Genomic DNA, 19,185 nt, shown 5'->3' on the forward strand with positions numbered 1-19,185 from the left:
GAGTGATCTCTCCCTTGTTCCCCTTCTCCCAAAGTTTAAAATCAGCTGACGATTTAAAACCCTGTTGTCTTCGTCCACCCTCTCCCGACGCTGCCGTTCTAGCTGTTCTTCAGCTGCTCTGGCCCTATCAAAAGCTAATCTTTCCCTATCAAAATTTAATCTATCGCTATCCCTCTGCATTTCATAATTTAATCTATCCCTCTCTAACTCTATTCTACAACTGTCCCTACGTCGCTTGTATTCAAATCTTTCCCTCTCTAAATCTAATCTAGCTGTATCTACTCTACACCTTTCTCTTTCAAGATCTAATCTTGCTGTGTCTATTCTACACCTTTCCCTTTCTATATCTAATCTTTCCCTATCTACTTGAATGACCCGATTTAATACCTGCCCCTGTTGCTCAATAGATAAGCTTAATGCCCCACGCAACTCACGGTGTTCTGCCCGGTACTGCCTGGCCAGATCTAACATTTCCCCGACTGCCTCCTCATCAGAGATGCGAGGCAGTCGGTGGCCAGGATCAGCACGGCCATGAGCTGATGGGGCATGACCAACAGGGGCATGAGGGTCACCAGGGTCCAAAGCAGCTGGTTGTTCGGGGTCAGGAGGGGCAGAACGACTGAGAGAATCTATTTCTGATGTTCCCTGGGAAATTCCCTGATCCTGTGATTCTGGAAATAGGGTCTCTCCCAGGGACGACTCCTCTGTGAAATCTCTCAGCTCACAAAGACAACAGTCGATCTCCTCCGAAGTCAGTAATGCACGCTCGGCATCTAAAAAAATTAAAAAGTAAAAATATATTGTTAGTTAAATTAATGTATTTGGAAGTATTAAATGCATATGATATTAAACATATATCTTAAATAAATCATAACACAATCAAATTTGTAAGACACAGTATTTGAACATTACTGATTTGGATATTGTATGTTATCTTAAATGTAGAAAATAAATAAGAATGTGTATATTCATTTCTACTTGTAAAGGGGCTTATTATCAAAAATATTTCATATTCAAATTTATAATAAATTATTCACCGTACAACATCATTGTTAACACATCAATTTTAGAAATTCAACAATATCAAAATCTGATTAGATTGTTGATTAATCAATGACATGATTACAAGCACCACTAATGGTGTGATAAGTTTGCGTATTGACAATGATGATGCACAGAGAATATATTCTAGGAGTCTTTTTCTTTGTTCTGTTGGACATGATCCAACAGTGCAGATCATGTCCACAATAACTCACTGAATGTAGAGAATGGCCCCTTCAGAGTAACGGACAATGGGCCGTCAGCATGTGTTGTTCAATAAACAAGATCAGACTCAATTGTGGTGAATAGCGTCAAGGGTATGGAGCAGCATTCTTTATACGTTTGTTTAAAACTGCATTTTCTTTAAATCCTGCATGCTCGCAATAAACTTTGTACCTACAACTCCATTTGTCGTTTAATACATAAGAGAGAGAGAGATATAGAGGTCCATTTATCAAGCTCCGTAAGTAGCTTTAAGGGCTGTTTTTATTGGGAGTATTCAGACTCTTGGCAAACAACACTTATGAAGCAACAGTCTAAAGACCACAGCTCCATAACCCTGTCCACCTGCTCTGAGTTCTGAGAATGTATTGCTCTTCACATTCGGCTATGTCTGTCAGACCTGATCGGCACAGTTGGATCATGTCCGACAGACATTTGTTAAATAGGCCTCAAAGAATGGTCATGCCATACACAGGTGATTATCCAAACCTTACATTCATTTTAATTTGCATAGAATTGTAAATTAAAATATATGTAAATATCATTACAGTGATAGTCTAGTATGAACTAAACTTACATGATTCAGATAGATCATGACATATTAAGCAAGATTATTATTTAATCCTATTATCTATAATGATTATTTTTCTTTTTGTCTTTCCTTGAAAATCTTTAAAAAAGAAATATTACAAGCAGGCACATAAAATTTCAATAAAAGGTAGACCATTTTTTGATTGGATGTTTACATATAGACACCAATCAATAAGCGTTACCCAGGTTCTAAATCCCCAATGGCCTGTCTTTTAAGCTTACATTCAGGATTTGCAAAGAAAGATAATATTTTTAAATATTTATTTATTTATTTTATATTTTTTACCTGAGGAGGAGATCGTAGATCTTGGAGGTGGTCCTAAAGCCCTTCGGACATCAACTAGATAAATAAAAATGAATATACATATTTAGAAAATTGAACAATCATACCACTTAAAAAAAAATTGATATCAAGCTAATAATAGTAAACATACCTGTAGATCGGCCAATGCTTGCTACATCAGGGGTGCTGCACATAATGTCCGGGTGCGTGGCGGCCGAGGAGAAGCTGTGGCTGGATTCAGTGTGGATACTGACGGGCAATGGTAGTGTTTCATCACCATCAGCAGCATCTTCACTATCTGTGGCAGCAGCATCGACAGCAGCTGCTGCACTGGTAGATGCTTCAACAACAACAAAAAATAAATAAATTAAGACTAATATTGCACATAATGATCTTAAAAGGGGCATTAAACTGAAATTCTTTATTTCATGATTCATATTGATAATATAAATGTGAAACACATTCCTATTGACTTTAATATTTTCTTTTTCTCAATTTCTAAAATTTCCTTATTTGAAGTAAAAGCAATGCACAATGGTGTTCCAATCACATGATGCTTCTATGTGCAGCATCCAATCAGCAGCTATTGAGCATATATAGATATGCTTTTCATCAAATAATTTTAACAAATATTCAAAATAATAGATAATATAAGTAACTTAAAATGATGTTTTACATTATATTCTCTTTCAAATTCATAAAATAAAAAATGTTGGTGTTATGTCCCTCTAAAAAACCTTTGATGGAACATTAAAAAAAATGTGCCACAGGAATATTTCTATAAATATCATCTTACCTGCCAACTCGTCAGTATCATGCCCCACTAAATCCAGACCGACCGTCATGTTTGCTCCCAGCTTCTCCCGCAGCTGAACTTCATAGTCTCTAAGTTCAGCCACATATGGCTCGCCACCACCGGTCTGACGTGCAGACTGTAACTCCCTGGCCAGCTTGGCCTTTAATCGTCTTTTGATGTCCGAAAATCGCTTCTTACAGTTGTCCACCGTTTTGGGATGATTCCCTTCGGCGGACACACTGTCGGCGATTGCTCTCCAAATTGCAGATTTTCTGGAGAGCGAGGTCTTATGGGCTTTAGAACCAATAATAAAATCATAATGTTCTAAAACAAGGGTCACTAAAATCCGGTTCTGCTCAAAATTAAATTGCACGCTGCGCCCTGACTTTGTTTTACCAGGCGCAGACATCACAAGATAAAAATAGCAGCAAGAGAATAAATGAATAAATAAATAATCTCTCTCAATAAATAGTAACTCTGTTGCACCTACAGCTCTTGTAAAGCATAGGTGATTTGACTCCATTTTAGATTTCCTTTTATAGACTTAGAATAAAAAATTTCAATTAGCAGTTAACAATTGACATTTCTTATTGTAATTATAACAAATTGAATATTATTAATATAATTTCGTCATTTATGACGCCCGTTTACTTTAATGATCGAATAATAAGGATCTTTTGATGTCTCTGCAAAGCTATCGTAGATAAAGTTTTAAATTATATTGATGTCGCAGTATAAATTATTTGATGACGATGAATCCGTCATACTTGTCTACAGTGTGTCATACTTGTCTATAAAAGTGGACAGCTTATTTTACTTTTTGTCTATTGTCCGACAGGAGAGGGATCTCTTTAAATATTTGCTTATACTTTGTACCCGCATGAATACAGGCAATCTCACAATTCGAGATTTGAATAAACCGTAAGTAAAATAATTTTATATGCCTTGCTTTAATACTCATGATTTTTTTATGTTAAGCTTTAATACTGTCGCATGTTTTTTTTATGTTAAGTAATGTTATGAACCCGTGAGACATTTAAATAGCGTACCGAATATTTGTTATATTTTTTAGAACCGGTAGTAATGTTGAACACGTGAGACATGCAATCAGCCAACCGAATATCATGTATTTACAGCCAAGAACCAATCAAATTAGTCTTTATTTTGTATATCGCCGTCGCACTAATATATGAGATATTTTTGTAGTTGATATTGTCAATATTCACTCAGGCCGAATTGTTAACGTTTGTGTTTGGAATGAATGTTCATCCTCTATACATCAAAATATTTATACTAGTAGACAAGTATGACATCCTACAGACTATCATGACGGATTACAATTTGCACTTATTTATATAACGCCATCGTTGTATTTTTTTGGATGTTTATTGAGAAAGATATTCATTGTAAACAAATAACATTTAGGCCTTAGTGAATCTTGACATTTTTAAATACACATATTTTAATTTTTTAAGGCGACAGCAATATACCACAATTAGTTTTGATAAAAAAATTGACAGTAAACAGGAATATTATGATTCAAGACAATCCTATGTAAATCTCGTATTTGACATTTATAGTTTGTGATTGTCATGAGAGTAATTAGTGGCGCATGTATGATATCATTTGAAAAGGTCAATTGCATGTTTATTAGTCAGGAACACGTGCTACATATAATCCGCCAACCAAATATTGATATTTTTATGTACACTTACAACAACCAATGATATTTCTCTATTATTGATATATGTATGTCGCATTTTGAAAAAAAAATCATAAATTTTTTTAGATTGATATTGCAATAATGTCTGTACCGTTCACCCAGGGTGAATTATTGATATTGGTTTACGGGATGAATAGGTACTTTCCCCGTCGCATAGGCAGTGTACGGGGGATGATACACGAGGACAGAGACCGCATCATCTATGAGATGATGCGGAGGATGAGGAGGGTGTCCGGTATCACCAGGACACGTCGCAGCTGCCTGCGAAGGTTTTCTGACCTTCGGCGACGGGAGCGTGAACGCTATGAAGCGTTAAGAGCACTGGTCCGTATATGTACGTATATCAGAAGTTTATATGAGGGATACTTAAATGACGCAAGCAATCATCAATTACATTGATTCTTCATTGATTAATTTTTTTTTTTTTTGTATTTTACTGTGTTACAGGAATTACATTACATTTTTTGAAGAATGTAATTTAATTTTTATCCGGACATTTTTTTCTTTCTATGTATTTAATTTACTCTAATTCAAAAATTCATAGCAAAAAAAATAATTGTGTTGAGAGTCAATGCAATACTATTTTTTAGTTCAACCTTACCTATATTATCCATATATATAATATAGAATGTAAAAAAAAAATTTCATGCTCCATCATATACATTCAAGTTTAAACATATATAGAATATCATTTTTTATTTGTCTATATATCTATATATCTTTATATCTATATATCTATATATCTATATATCTATATATCTATATATCTATATATCTATATATCTATTTAGATATTGATATGTATATAGAACTATATATCTATATATCGATATCTAGAGAGACAGAGAGAGAGACAGAAAGAGACAGAGAGAGAGAGAGAGAGAGAGAGAGATAAGACGAGAGAGAGAAAGAGAGACAGATGAGAGAGATAAAGACGAGAGAGTGGAAGACAAGAGAGACAGGGAGAGACAAGAGAGAGCAAGATATTGCTCGTTATCTCTCAATTTTTATTTTTTTTGGGGGGGCAATTTACGTACATGGATGCTGAAGATACATAACAATAATATATAACCTGTATCTAATGTGTACATAAACATTTATATTTTCACAGATCGCAGGCGTGATCTAGTGCCACGATACATGCGGCCAGTATCTATGGCAACGCCCAGGAGCAACCACTCCTCACCACCGTTGCCGATGAGATATATCACAGCACCTCATGTGGATTCAGGGAGAGCTGAAGTCCCTGATATCCAAGGTAACTTTAAAATTATCATACTATGTTTGAAAAATCTAACTTTACAATTTGTAATATTTTAAATGTTATTAAAGCCAGCATGTTGAAAGGACAATAAAAACAAACATTTTCTTTGAAATTTTACAAAAAAGATTTGAATAATTTTAAACATTGACGATATAGTTGAAATCCATTTACTTAATTCTATATCTATCATTTGAGGAAGTTATCACATTGCATATGGATTTTGCTTTTAATCAAGACATCTCTGATCATTAACAAATCTTCAACTACGGAGAATATCTAGATATGCTTTTCATAGAAATAGAAGAATGAATTAAACTATCATGATTGAAAACATTTATAATCTCTTTATAAAAGATGAAAGGGAAAATTTATATTTTTAAATTAGTTTATGCATTTATAAAATTATTAAAAAAAAAATATTTTGGAGACTTTGAACATTTTTGTTAATGAAAGAATGGTACAATTTGGTATTGGACAGTGATCTGAATAATACTTATTCATTACTATGTTTCATCTCTTACAGACGACCAAGTACTGGGGATAATTCCACCAGCAGTGGAGGTGGCTGGGGGGGGAGGAGGAGGAGGAGGAGATGCCGCCTTTTGAGGAAGAGGAGGGGGAGTTATTTGTTGACGAAGCATTGCCAAGGGAGGAAGAAGAGGAGGTGCCTATAGTGGAATGTAAGTGAAAATAATATAATGTTTTCAAAATTCGATATTGATCAATTATTTCTCTAACATACATTATTTGGTTATTTTTCTAGATCGAGATCAGGGGACACAAACGGGACCATTTCTGCAGCCGGTGTTTGACGAACTTGCAGAGGCCCTACGCGCAGTTGCTAGGGCAGTTCGTCATATGCAGCAGGCGCTAAATGATATTTGATTTTTGTTTTGGTTTTGTTTATTTATAAAAAAAATATAAAAAAAGAAACATTAAAAAATTAGTTTATTGCAGTTATTACTGTCTCACTGTATTGATTTAAATATTAATTTCTAGTGACATGGAAAAAAACAAGGTAAATCAGTATAAATATGCAACAATTTCAAAAAATATATAGCTGCAGTATATAAAAATATATAGCTGCAAATATATATAAATGAAAGCACATAAGGGGACGTGTTTCTGGCAATTATTAAGAATCACAAGAAATAGTAAAATAGAGAGCAGCAGTATAAAGACTGATGATTGATAACACTGTCCACCAGATCTTATGAGGCGGACAGTAATCGCAACAATTACAAATTATACAGTACCATCGTGTTGATTGACACTACCTTCTGGTCGTCAATTATCCTCAAGTTTGCAGGGTGCGGCGTTGCAGCAGGAGCTCACAAGACCTGCTGTTGCAATGCTGAATAGAGAAAGGATATTCAGCAAGGTCTTGCGGACCTGATCCACACTGTCGTAATCAGGTCCGCAAGATATTTGTAAAATTTGAATTGTTATATGATTGACTATCGCATCTCCATTGCTATTTCACGTAGAATAGGTTATCTGAGGAGTCAAGTGAAAGTAAATATGAAAAATTAATGTTCATGCTTCAGATATTAAGTTTTGAGTATGTAGCTAGACCCTTATTGAACAATTACAAAAAATTCAATAACACGGGTAAAATATATTTTTGAAATAAATTGTATATATGGTGGGGAAAATGGTGAGGATAAGGCAAGCACTAGAAATTGAATCAAATACACCACTTTTTAAGGCTTAGTAAATTTATACTCTCATCCTCCTACCTAGAGACATAAAAGACAACGGTAAACTGACTGTACTGGCAGTACAATTCAATTATCCATTGGCAATCATTCATGAGTTGACCTTGCAGATTAAACAACAATTCAAAAAACAATTTTAAAGGGTGGTTCAATTGAATTTCTCTTGATTCTCAGCCTAGATTCCTTCTTTTTAAAATAAAGGTAACAAAAGCACTAATTAAAAAGGTTAATATTAATTTTTAAAATAATTCTAAATGGAATTTTAAATGATAATTCGGAACGTACATAAATGTGCTTGGTTTTCCTTTGAGAAGAGTTCAAGGTTGGTATTGTCGCTTTAAAATTTATTCTATGATATTGGTGTTCCATTTATTAATTTAAAGTATATATGAATTAAAACATATAAATATATAAATATATAGATTTTTTTTTTAAGTATCTATTAATATCTATAACTTCATATCTCTCTCTCTTTGTATATATGTACATATATATATATATATATATACATACATACATACATACATTAACATTATATTTTAAAATGACATAGAAACATATGTACATACATACAGAGAAATATAAAGTGATAGATACAGATATATTAATATATATATAAAAATAGAGAGATAGACATCTCTCTCTCTCTCTCTCTTGCTCTCGCTCTGTATTGCTCTCTCTATATCTAGATATGATGTGGCAAAAGAAACAGAAGTCTATTATAAAATTAGATGTACACAATGTGGGGGGGGGGGGGTCGACATAAAAAATGCATTCGATCCAATATATAAAAAGTAAAAAATGCCTTTAATGAATTTGGCTACAAGTGTGTCTCTCTATTTTGAGCACAGTGTGGGACCTAACTTGTCGCAATTAATTACTATAGAAATAAAAAAAAAAGGCTCGAAGGTAAGCTAGCTCCCACTGTTGTAGTTATTAGTCGTTTCCTATACCCTTCATATATATATATAAATACAGATAGATATATATCTATCTATATGATGCTGCAAAAGAAAGAAGTAAATTAGAAATTACGTTAAACACTAGGGAGGGGGCATGTAATGCATTCGTTATAGCATACGAAATGAAATTTTTTATTTGAAGGAATTAGGCTCCAAGTATGCCTCTCTTTAACAATTAGTATGTGCAGTGTTGGACCTTACTTATCGCAATGAATAAAAATACAAACAGAAATACATAGTAGACTCAACGGTCAGCTAGCTACTTGCTATATTTACTATTCTATAGCACAATAAAAATAAAATTGCCCAAAATATATATATATGTACATAGATATGGATATAGATATAGATAAATATACAAATAAATATAAATATATATATTTATATATCTATATATATATATATATATATATATATCTATATATATATATCTATATATATCATCGGCTGAAAAAGTAGGTGCTCTGTTCATTGAATTTACTGGACATATAAATAAAGTTGGGAAAAGCTCGAATCGCTGAGACTTCGATCACAAGAGTCCGCTTCTCTTCGCACCGTACTTGACGCGCATATTTTGGACGTGTTTTTTGATAACTATGGCGAACGTAATTACGGTCCGCGACGGCGATGTATGTCGAACTATGGCGAGCGTACTTGACGTCGCGAATGCTGCATATTAGACGCTTTGATAACTAGTTCCCCACACGTATTGACCTTGTTGGAGGTAACTGTACACCTCAACCCCAACGGATACAGAAGTGTGAAGGGCTACTACATCGCCCTTGCCCCCAGAAAGGAAAAACTGTGCGTCGCGCAATGGAGTGCAAGGGGTGAGCGCCATCTTGGACCGCGGCCTCCTCTCTCCTCTCCCCAGTACACACAGCAGGAGAACTAACCCCATTGCGAGAACACCGCTGCACGCAACAGGAAATCGGAGGTGGTGAGAAGGCTAAGGTTCTTGACCGATGCCTAACACTTTATTTTTCAATAAGGGAGCGGTGGAGACACGGAGGTGAGGGGGGCCAAGGCGGGATAACATAACTCCCTGGGCACGGAAAGAGCGCAACAACACAGCGCTTTGCCATAGACGAAATATCCCTCTAAGTATCATCTGCAAAAGGGTATGTTTTGGACTGTTTCAAACTACAGGTGCTTCAGCTGATACCTGATAAAAAAGTGAAAGCTATCTTAAAAGGCTTACTAACGCATTGCAACAGCAGACAGCCACTACACTAAAGACCCTCTTCACTTAATTTTCACGTGGCCTGTCCCCCCCTCCCCCCTCCCCCCCCCTCTTCATAATACAAAGCAGAGTGACCTATATATACACTATAAAAACTGGGCAAAAGATGTCTATCAACTGACTTCGGTCAAACACACACAGAGACTCACTCTCCATTAAGCCCTTGAATGTTACTAGCACTAGGGAGCGAAGACTCAGCAAAGCCACCCATACACGGAGTGTAAAAACCCTCCCTGTTTAAACTGGACATTAACATATCTTCAGAGAGAAGGGGAATAGTGTAAAACACTGCATGGTGAAAACTTTGTGCATTTAACTGTTGGGTGCTGTTTTTGCAACTACTGAGACCTTGTCCTGCACTGCCACCTATGGGACACTAGGAGTTATAACATCTGGCTATCCTTTACTACTCAATTAAGACGCTGATCTATACAAGAGGTGCTGTGCACTAGAAGTCTCACACTTTTAATTATTTGGCACTGCTGTTGCGCCCATTGACACTGTCACTCAGGCAACGCGAATAGCCGTAACATCCAATACAGTCACTTATACTTTGCTCAGGCTGGACACTGACTTGCTGAAGCATCATCAAAGAGGGGAGGAAAGGTGAAGTGCGACAAAATTGAAAAGTTTTTATACCTTCAATCACTACAGCTTGTGCCTCTTATTCCCAAATCTTATATCCTTTATTCTAAGGACTGGGGGACACCCACTGTTGTAACGAATAAACACCAATAACACTGCAAACGACTAGTGAAGATCTTGTATGAAGCTTGACCATTATTTTACACCTGTTCCTCACTCGTGGACAGGGAAAATGGCCTCTAGGGGCAAGCACACAGAAAAGAAAAGACCGACGACAGACCAACCCATGGAACCCCCACCCTACCATAGGTCCTCTCAGGGGATCACTACAGATTCAGCTGCCCTGCTTCAAGAGCTTAAATCATTTTTCTTACCTAAAATGGAATCCCTCCAGGCAGGGGTTGACACCCTCACTAGTGAAGTGCGCCAATTTTCCACCAGGCTCACTCATGCTGAACAACGCATATCGGATGTGGAGGACAGACAGGCGTCCACTTCTACCGCAGTAAGACAACTTCAACGCCAAAACCAGGCACTTCAGGAGAAGGTTGATGACCTCGAAAACCGCAGTCGAAGGAACAACCTTAGGGTGGTGGGGGTCCCGGAAACGATAAAAAACAAGGATCTACTGGAATTCACTGCCTTGACCCTCCCTAAGCTGCTTAAGATGAATGCAGACCACTTGCCCCTGGACGTTGAAAGAGCACACCGTCTGGGTCCTGATAAAGGCCTGGAGACCCTTAACGCCCATCCGAGGCAAATAATCTTCAAATGCCTTAATTACCAAGAAAAGCTTGCTCTGTTGAGAGCATATCGAGCCCACTCCGGGGATCTAGTTTTTGAAGGGAAACGACTGCTACTTTTCCAGGACTTCTCTGCTGAAGTGACTAAATTGCGCAGGGACTTTGCCCCACTTTGCTCCCGTTTACATAAAGAAGGAAAACAAGCCATGTTGCTATACCCAGCAAAATTGAGACTACAAACACCTGCTGGGCCTAAATACTTTCGTACTCCACAGGAACTGCAGTCTAGATCTAGACAAAGATATTCAAGATGCAGCACGCTGACTACAGATACTTGAACACAATGCTCCTTTTCCTTTTTCCCCTCCTTCTTCTGTCTTTTCATGGAGAGACAGAGATATGGGGAACGTGTCTCTCCTGGAGGAACCATGGATACAGACCCTCTGATAACTGACAGGCTCCAATGGGCCCTGACCTGCTGTTTACCCCATCTAGCAATGAAGGAAAAAAAGACTCTTGTCATCTTTAGTCTTTTGTGTGGGGTGACCGAGATTATAAGTTATGGAAGGTTTTCACTTTTGCCTTTTACTGTTGTAACCTACTATGTTGCATGTTATGCTATGTCACTGTGTGGTAAGGCAAGAGCTATTGTTTTATCTATTTTGTTGTCTTTGCAAGTATGTGTTGCTGTTTTAGGTTCAAGAAAAGGTTCATACTTGTCTTCTCGTTCAATGGCACCTGTGCCAGGAAAATATCTGCCTCTATACGCCTGTAGTGGTAGATACACATTATTACAGCTAGGCACACCTATATTGTCCATTTCACCCATACAGGTCCTTTTAGATCTTGACTTGACCGCTAGGGTTCTATACCACTTATTGCTATCCCCTTTCTACTTGCTTTTCCCCGACGTTATGGTGCACTGTTTTTCCAAATACCTGACCCTAGAGACAATAGACCCACGACCTCCTCTATACACACACTACCTAGATATTAACCAGAGCACTGGGAAGCGTGGGACACATTTCCATAGCCATATGAAGATTGACTCGCCTGACCGACCACATCTGCTACCTTTTACCTTTACTGTTCTCCACTATCATAGGTTACCCTTAGGAAGCCTTAAGCTGCCTCCCCCACGTAGCCCACACCCACCAGGGAACAACAGAAATCATCCGACTGTTTTGACACACAAGCTCAAACCTCCAAACCCAAGACTACCCTCATCACCACATATACCACTAGGTACCTGGTTGTACTTGATCGTTATGCACCTCTCCACTGCTTCAAATAAGTGCCTCAAAACATACTTGATAAAGGTCTCTTACTCACATAGGAGCATTATGCCGATGGGCACCAAGGGAGTGTCTTGTTTGGGTGGGGGTTTTTGGGAGATATTACCTTATGTTCCGTTAATACCAATGTTTTTATATCCTCAGCAGCAACCACACCTCCACTCCAGGGAACCTTTGCCCCAACGACAGCCTGAGATTCGGCGGCTATGTGGACTGAGCCTTGGGCCTCCTCTTCCTCCCCCTCCTAACCGTGAGTACAGCACCCTGGCACAGGCTACCAAGATTTTTGCTAAGTTGACCCCCCAATATGCAGAACATACCATGCATGTTCCCAAATCAGTAGTCCCCTTTTTAGAAAACCAAAACATGTTCAGGCCAATTTATCTTTCCTTGCCTATCTTATGGCGTTACGGTGTAACATAGTTTCATGGAATGTTGGAGGTATCACCTCTCCCGCTAAACGCAGTAAAATACTACATTTCTTAAATTCAATACATATTGATATAGCTCTTTTGCAAGAGACTCGCTTAACCCAGGAGGAACATGATAAACTCAAGATTAGATGGGTGGGACAGGTCATAAACACCCCCACAGAGGGTAGGAAGAGGGGGGTGGCTATCTTGGTCAGGAAGGGACTTAATTTAACTTTCAATGACACATACTTAGACACCAAAGTCCGCTACATACTTACTAACCTGTGTATGACAAGACGTACCTACTTTGTAATGTCTATGGCCCCAATGCTCTTTCACCCCAGTTCTGGCACCAGCTAACACTTAAGCTAGCAAAAAGGAGTGGACTCCCAATTATCATGGGGGGGGATTTCAACATGACACAACTCATACCGATTGACAGATTCGTAGAACCCCCAGCCCTCCCGACCTTACGTGCTGTATCTCGCAGACAAAAAGCTGAAACAAAAATCACTAGGAGTCTTAGGGAGGCCTTGGGACTGGTAGACTTATAAAGGTTACGTAATCCTACAGAAAAAGACTATACTTGCATATCTAAAACACATCACACAATGTCGAGGATCGACTACTTTCTGACACATCCTGCTCTTACGCCACACATTCCCCATACTATGATATACCCTGTTACCATCTCAGACCACGCACCCATCAGACTGCTACTAGACCTGGCCCCCCCACATAGCTCACAGAGGACATGGAGATTTCCCTCTTATCTTTACAATAACGCTGATTTCCGTCAGCAACTGCGCTCGTATTGGATAGACTATAGTACAGACAATGCGCAGCATCAGAATAACCCAGACCTCTTCTGGCACACGTCAAAAGCTGTCTTGAGAGGGAGAATTACGGCCTATACGGCACACCATAGACTGAAGGCTAAAAAGATAACTGACCAGATGCTAACAAATCTCACAGAAGCATATAACTCTTACTTGTCTCATCCCACGCGCCACACTAGACAGCGTTATTATGATCTCAAACAAGAGAGGGACACACACATCCAGATGGTGGATAACACATATGCGGTACATAGGCAGGGAAAATTCTATAGGTATGGGAATAAGGCCGGAAAAACCATGGCCAATATGGTCAGAGTTGTCACGCCCAAATCCTTTATACCGGCATTGGCTACAAAGGGAGGACTTTGTACGGACACCCCTGCAATTATGCAGGAGTTTGTCTCCTTTTACTCTAACCTATACAATAGCCAAGAGATCTCAAAGCCAGACAAACGCTCGTTCTGGAGCAATATAACTGTCCCTACCCTAACGCCCGACCAGCTGTCCTCCCTAAATGCCCCTATCCAGCAACAAGAAGTAATGAACACTATTAAGCGTATCAAACTTGGCAAAGCGGCAGGACCTGATGGCCTCCCCGCGGAATATTACAAAATTCTGTCTCCCGAAATAGCCCCTACATTGGCGACACTATTCTCTGAATACCTTTCAGGAGCATCAATCCCCGACTCTAGATTTTCGGATGCAAACATTTGCATTATCCCCAAGCCCGATAGAGACCCTACTATACCCTCGTCCTACAGGCCGATCTCCTTATTAAATGGAGATTATAAATTGCTGACCAAGATCTTGGCTGATAGATTGGCAGAGGTCTTACCCCTCCTGGTCCACCCGGACCAAACAGGGTTTGTTAAACATCGCTCATCAGTAGTCAACTTGAGAAAAACCCTCGCAGTTATTGACCATTACCACCGTGCCCAACGGTTCCCAATTGATACCCCGTTGCCAGATGCATGCTTTCTCGCGGTAGACGCTGAGAAAGCGTTCGATATAGTAGAATGGGACCACCTATACACCGCTCTGACGAAATTTGGTGTCAAGGGCCAGTTCTTTGAGATAGTACAAAGACTATACAGTGCTCCATCGGCGTCCATTGTCGTGAACAACAGTCTATCTCCCTCCTTCCAACTTAGAAGAGGAACTAGGCAGGGCTGCCCGCTGTCCCCACTCCTCTTCGACCTAGCCATCGAGCCCTTAGCCTGCTATATTAGGCAGCATTGTCCTGGCCTACAGGTTCACACACAAATTCTACATTTAGCTCTCTTTGCTGATGATTTGTTGCTCTACATAGGTGACCCAGCTCTAAATATACCTAAAGTGCTAGACATTATGTCACAGTTCAGTAGATTCACTGGTTATAAGATTAACATTGATAAATCAGAGGTGACCTGGCTCCAGAATAGCAAAAACAACTTGCTTGGGGACACAAATCTACGTATCACGACTGGCTCCTTTAAATACTTAGGCATATTCCTGCATGTAGACCCCACACATATATACCACCTTAACATCCCCAAGGCCATAGCTAATTCACAAGATCTTATTAAAAGCTGGAGGGGGCTCCCTCTTGCTCTCCACGGTAGAATCCACCTACTTAAAATGATTATTCTGCCAAAGATTCTATACCCGTTGCAGATGCTTCCTCTATTACTTCATAACAGGGACACTCAAACCATCTCTTCTGCCTTTACTTCCTTTGTTTGGAATCAAAAGAAACATAGGATTAGCAAATCTAAACTATCAATGTCATTAGATGCGGGAGGTCTCAAATTTCCGAACATCCTGTGGTATAACTGGGCAACGCTAGCTAAGTTAGTTCTGGGGTGGCTCACCAGATCCGACTACTTCACCCCTGCTGTAGAACTTGATATTATCACACCTCTCAATGTGGCTTACTTGCCACATGCTAAGCTGGCGTCCCTTCCCTCCCACATCTCTCAAAGCATACTATTTCATGACCCATTAAGGGCATGGTGCAAGATGTGTAGATTTTGGAAAATAAACCAAAGGGGGTCCAAATACTTACCTATACAAGGAAACCCTGAGTTTATCCCGGGTTACACTACCAGAGCATTCCAGGATTGGCAAAACTTGGGACTGACTACCATTGCACAAATGCTAAACGCCTCCACACTCCAAGTCCACCCGTTTCAAAATTTGAGGGAGACCTACGGTATCCCATCCAATGCTATGTTTGCCTACTTTCAGTGCAGACATTATGTTCAATCTCTCATCACATCTAGCCAAATCACGAACACAAACGCCAACATAGACAAACTATTCCGACTTACACAACAGGGATCTCACTCCATCACCAACATTTATAATGCATTAGCAGCCCACCTAGAGCAATCGGTCCTACAGACAATCTATAACAAATGGCAAGAGACAAGAAGCATCATAATTACCCTACCAGACTTGACTTGAAAGCTTTTCAAAAGTCCGTACGACCACTCTTTCTGCATACTCGAGAGAAGCCCACACCAAATTACTCCACCAGGCATACATTCTTCCAAAACTAAGAGCTAAAATGGTTCCGCAGGCAGTGGACAAATGTACCAAATGCTCCCTTGAATCTCCGGACCTTACACATCTTACCTGGGATTGTCCCAAACTTACCAAGCTGTGGGGCAAACTAAAGTTTTGGCTCCAGAAAGTGTCGACTGAGAGGGTTGACTTAACACCATCCAACATAATTTTTCTGCATGATTTTGAGGTTGTACCAGGGCGCCAGAAATTTCTTTACTCTGTGATACTCCTTACCAGGAGGTTAATCCTGCAATACTGGGTGTCCGACAGAGCTCCTCCATTTAAGAAATTACTACACACCATACATACACAGGTACTCTTAGAACAAGCAGATGTGCAGGGAGATCTAGAAAGGAGAATCAAAGCTTTTATGCGTAAATGGGAACCTTACCTTCTATATTTATCTCCACAAGTGAGAGATAGGATTTTGTATCCTTTCCGTAACTCCTTATATATGATGGAAGAAAATCTTCGTGGTAGATGGTGTCCAGCCCCTACTGTTGCTACATTATGATTGTATTACTACCACCTCACTTCTAGTCCAGGAATCTGACACTATGTAGACCTTATGAATCTTCCACATTTCCCTGTGTTGCCTGTGCTGGGGTGTGGGTCTCCCCCCCTCCCCTCCCCTTCCTTCACCAGTCACCCCTTCCCTGGAGTGGAGAACCTAGCTAGAGAACTTCTTCCACTCCACGTTTTGAGAAATGTTATATTATGTAAAATGTTTTTGTAGTTTTATTTGTTTAAAAATTAGAAAATGATGCTGAACTCTGTGACGACATGGACACTAAAAGACTTTTGGTGACGCTCTCCCGCACAAACGGCTTGAGAGACGGTCGCATCCTATGTACCTTATGTATTGTTTATTTTTTTTGCACATATCTTTCCGTGTTGTGATGGAACCAGCATATACAAAAATAAAGTTTAAAAAAAAAAAAAAAAAAAAACTTAACATCAGCGAGCTGCATAGGACTTTTTTGAGTTGTGGTCACCCCAAAGCACAAATTTTTAGTTCTGCCAAGGGCTGTGCAGACAGAGGGCCACATGTAGCCCTCAGACAGCCAGTTAGCCATCACTCAGCTAGATTACGAGTTTTGAGCGCTGTAGGGAAATTAACACCTGCGATCGCCTAAACAAAAGCTCCGTAACGTAGCCCCATTGATGTCTATGGGGAAAGAAAAAGTTATGTTCAAACCTAACCCCCTAACATAAAAACCACGTTTAAACACCCCTAATCTGCTGCGCCCGACATCGCTGCAATCTACATAATGTTATTAACCCCTAATCTGCCGCCCCAACATCCCCGCCACCTATATAATGTTACTAACCCCTAATCTGCCGCCCCCAACATCAACGCCATCTATATAATGTTATTAACCCCTACTCTGACTCCCCTAACTTCGCCGCCACCTACATTACAGTTATTAACCCCTAATCTTCCGCCCCTAACATCGCTGCCACCTACTTTACAGTTATTAACCCCTAATCTCCCGCCCCTAACATCACCGCCACCTACATTACAGTTATTAACCCCTAATCTGCTGCCCCTAACATCGCCACAACCTACATTACAGTTATTAACCCCTAATCTTGCCGCCCTCAACATCGCCGCCACCTACATAAATTTATTAACCCCTAATCTGCTGGCCCTAACATTGCCGCCATCTACCTACACTTATTAGCCCCTAATCTGCCGCCCCCAATATCGCCGCCACTATACAAAAGTTTTTAACCCCTAAACCTCTGGCCTCTCACATCACTAACACTAAATAAGTATATTAACCCCTTAACCTAACCCTAACGTAACCCTAACACCCCCTTACTTAAATATAATTAAAATAAATCTAAATAAACCTTACAATTATCACCTAAACATTTCCTATTTAAAACTCAATACATACTTACCTTTAAAATAAAACCTAAGATAGCTACTAAATAACTAATAGTTATAATTTTGTAGCTATCTTAGGTTTTATTTCTATTTCACAGGTAAGTTCATATTTATTTTAACTAGGTAGACTAGTTAGTAAATAGGTATTAACTAGTTACCAGCTACCTAGTCAAAATAAATACTAACGGCTAGATTTAGAGTTCTGCGGCCAAAGGGGTGCGTTAGCTACGCATGCTTTTTTTTTCCCGCATCTTTTTAATACCGCTGGTATTTAGAGTTCACAGAAGGGCTGCGTTAGGCTCCAAAAAAGGGAGCGTAGAGCATATTTACCGCCACTTCAACTCTCGATACCAGCGGTGCTTACGGACGCGGCCAGCTTCAAAAACGTGCTCGTGCACGATTCCCCCATAGGAAACAATGGGACAGTTTGAGCTGAAAAAACACCTGCAAAAAAGCAGCGTTCAGCTCTTAACGCAGACCCATTGTTTCCTATGGGGAAACACTTCCTAAGTCTGCACCTTACACCCTAACATGTACCCCGAGTCTAAACACCCCTAACCTTACACTTATTAACCTCTAATCTGCCGCCCCCGCTATCGCTGACCCCTGCATATTATTATTAACCCCTAATCTGCCGCTCTGTACACCGCCGCAACCTACATTATACCTATGCACCCCTAATCTGCTGCCCCTAACACCGCCGACCCCTATATTATATTTATTAACCCCTAATCTGCCGCCCCCGCTATCGCTGACCCCTGCATATTATTATTAACCCCTAATCTGCCGCTCCGTACACCGCTGCAACCTACGTTATCCATATGTACCCCTAATCTGCTGCCCCTAACACAGCCGACTCCTATATTATATTTATTAACCCCTAATCTGCCGCCCCCACTATTGCTGACCCCTGCATATTATTATTAACCCCTAATCTGCCGCTCCGTACACCGCCGCAACCTACATTATACCTATGTACCCCTAATCTGCTGCCCCTAACACAGCCGACCCCTATATTATATTTAT

This window comes from Bombina bombina, chromosome 3 (assembly GCF_027579735.1).
Source record: "Bombina bombina isolate aBomBom1 chromosome 3, aBomBom1.pri, whole genome shotgun sequence".
In the NCBI taxonomy this organism is placed as follows: domain Eukaryota; kingdom Metazoa; phylum Chordata; class Amphibia; order Anura; family Bombinatoridae; genus Bombina; species Bombina bombina.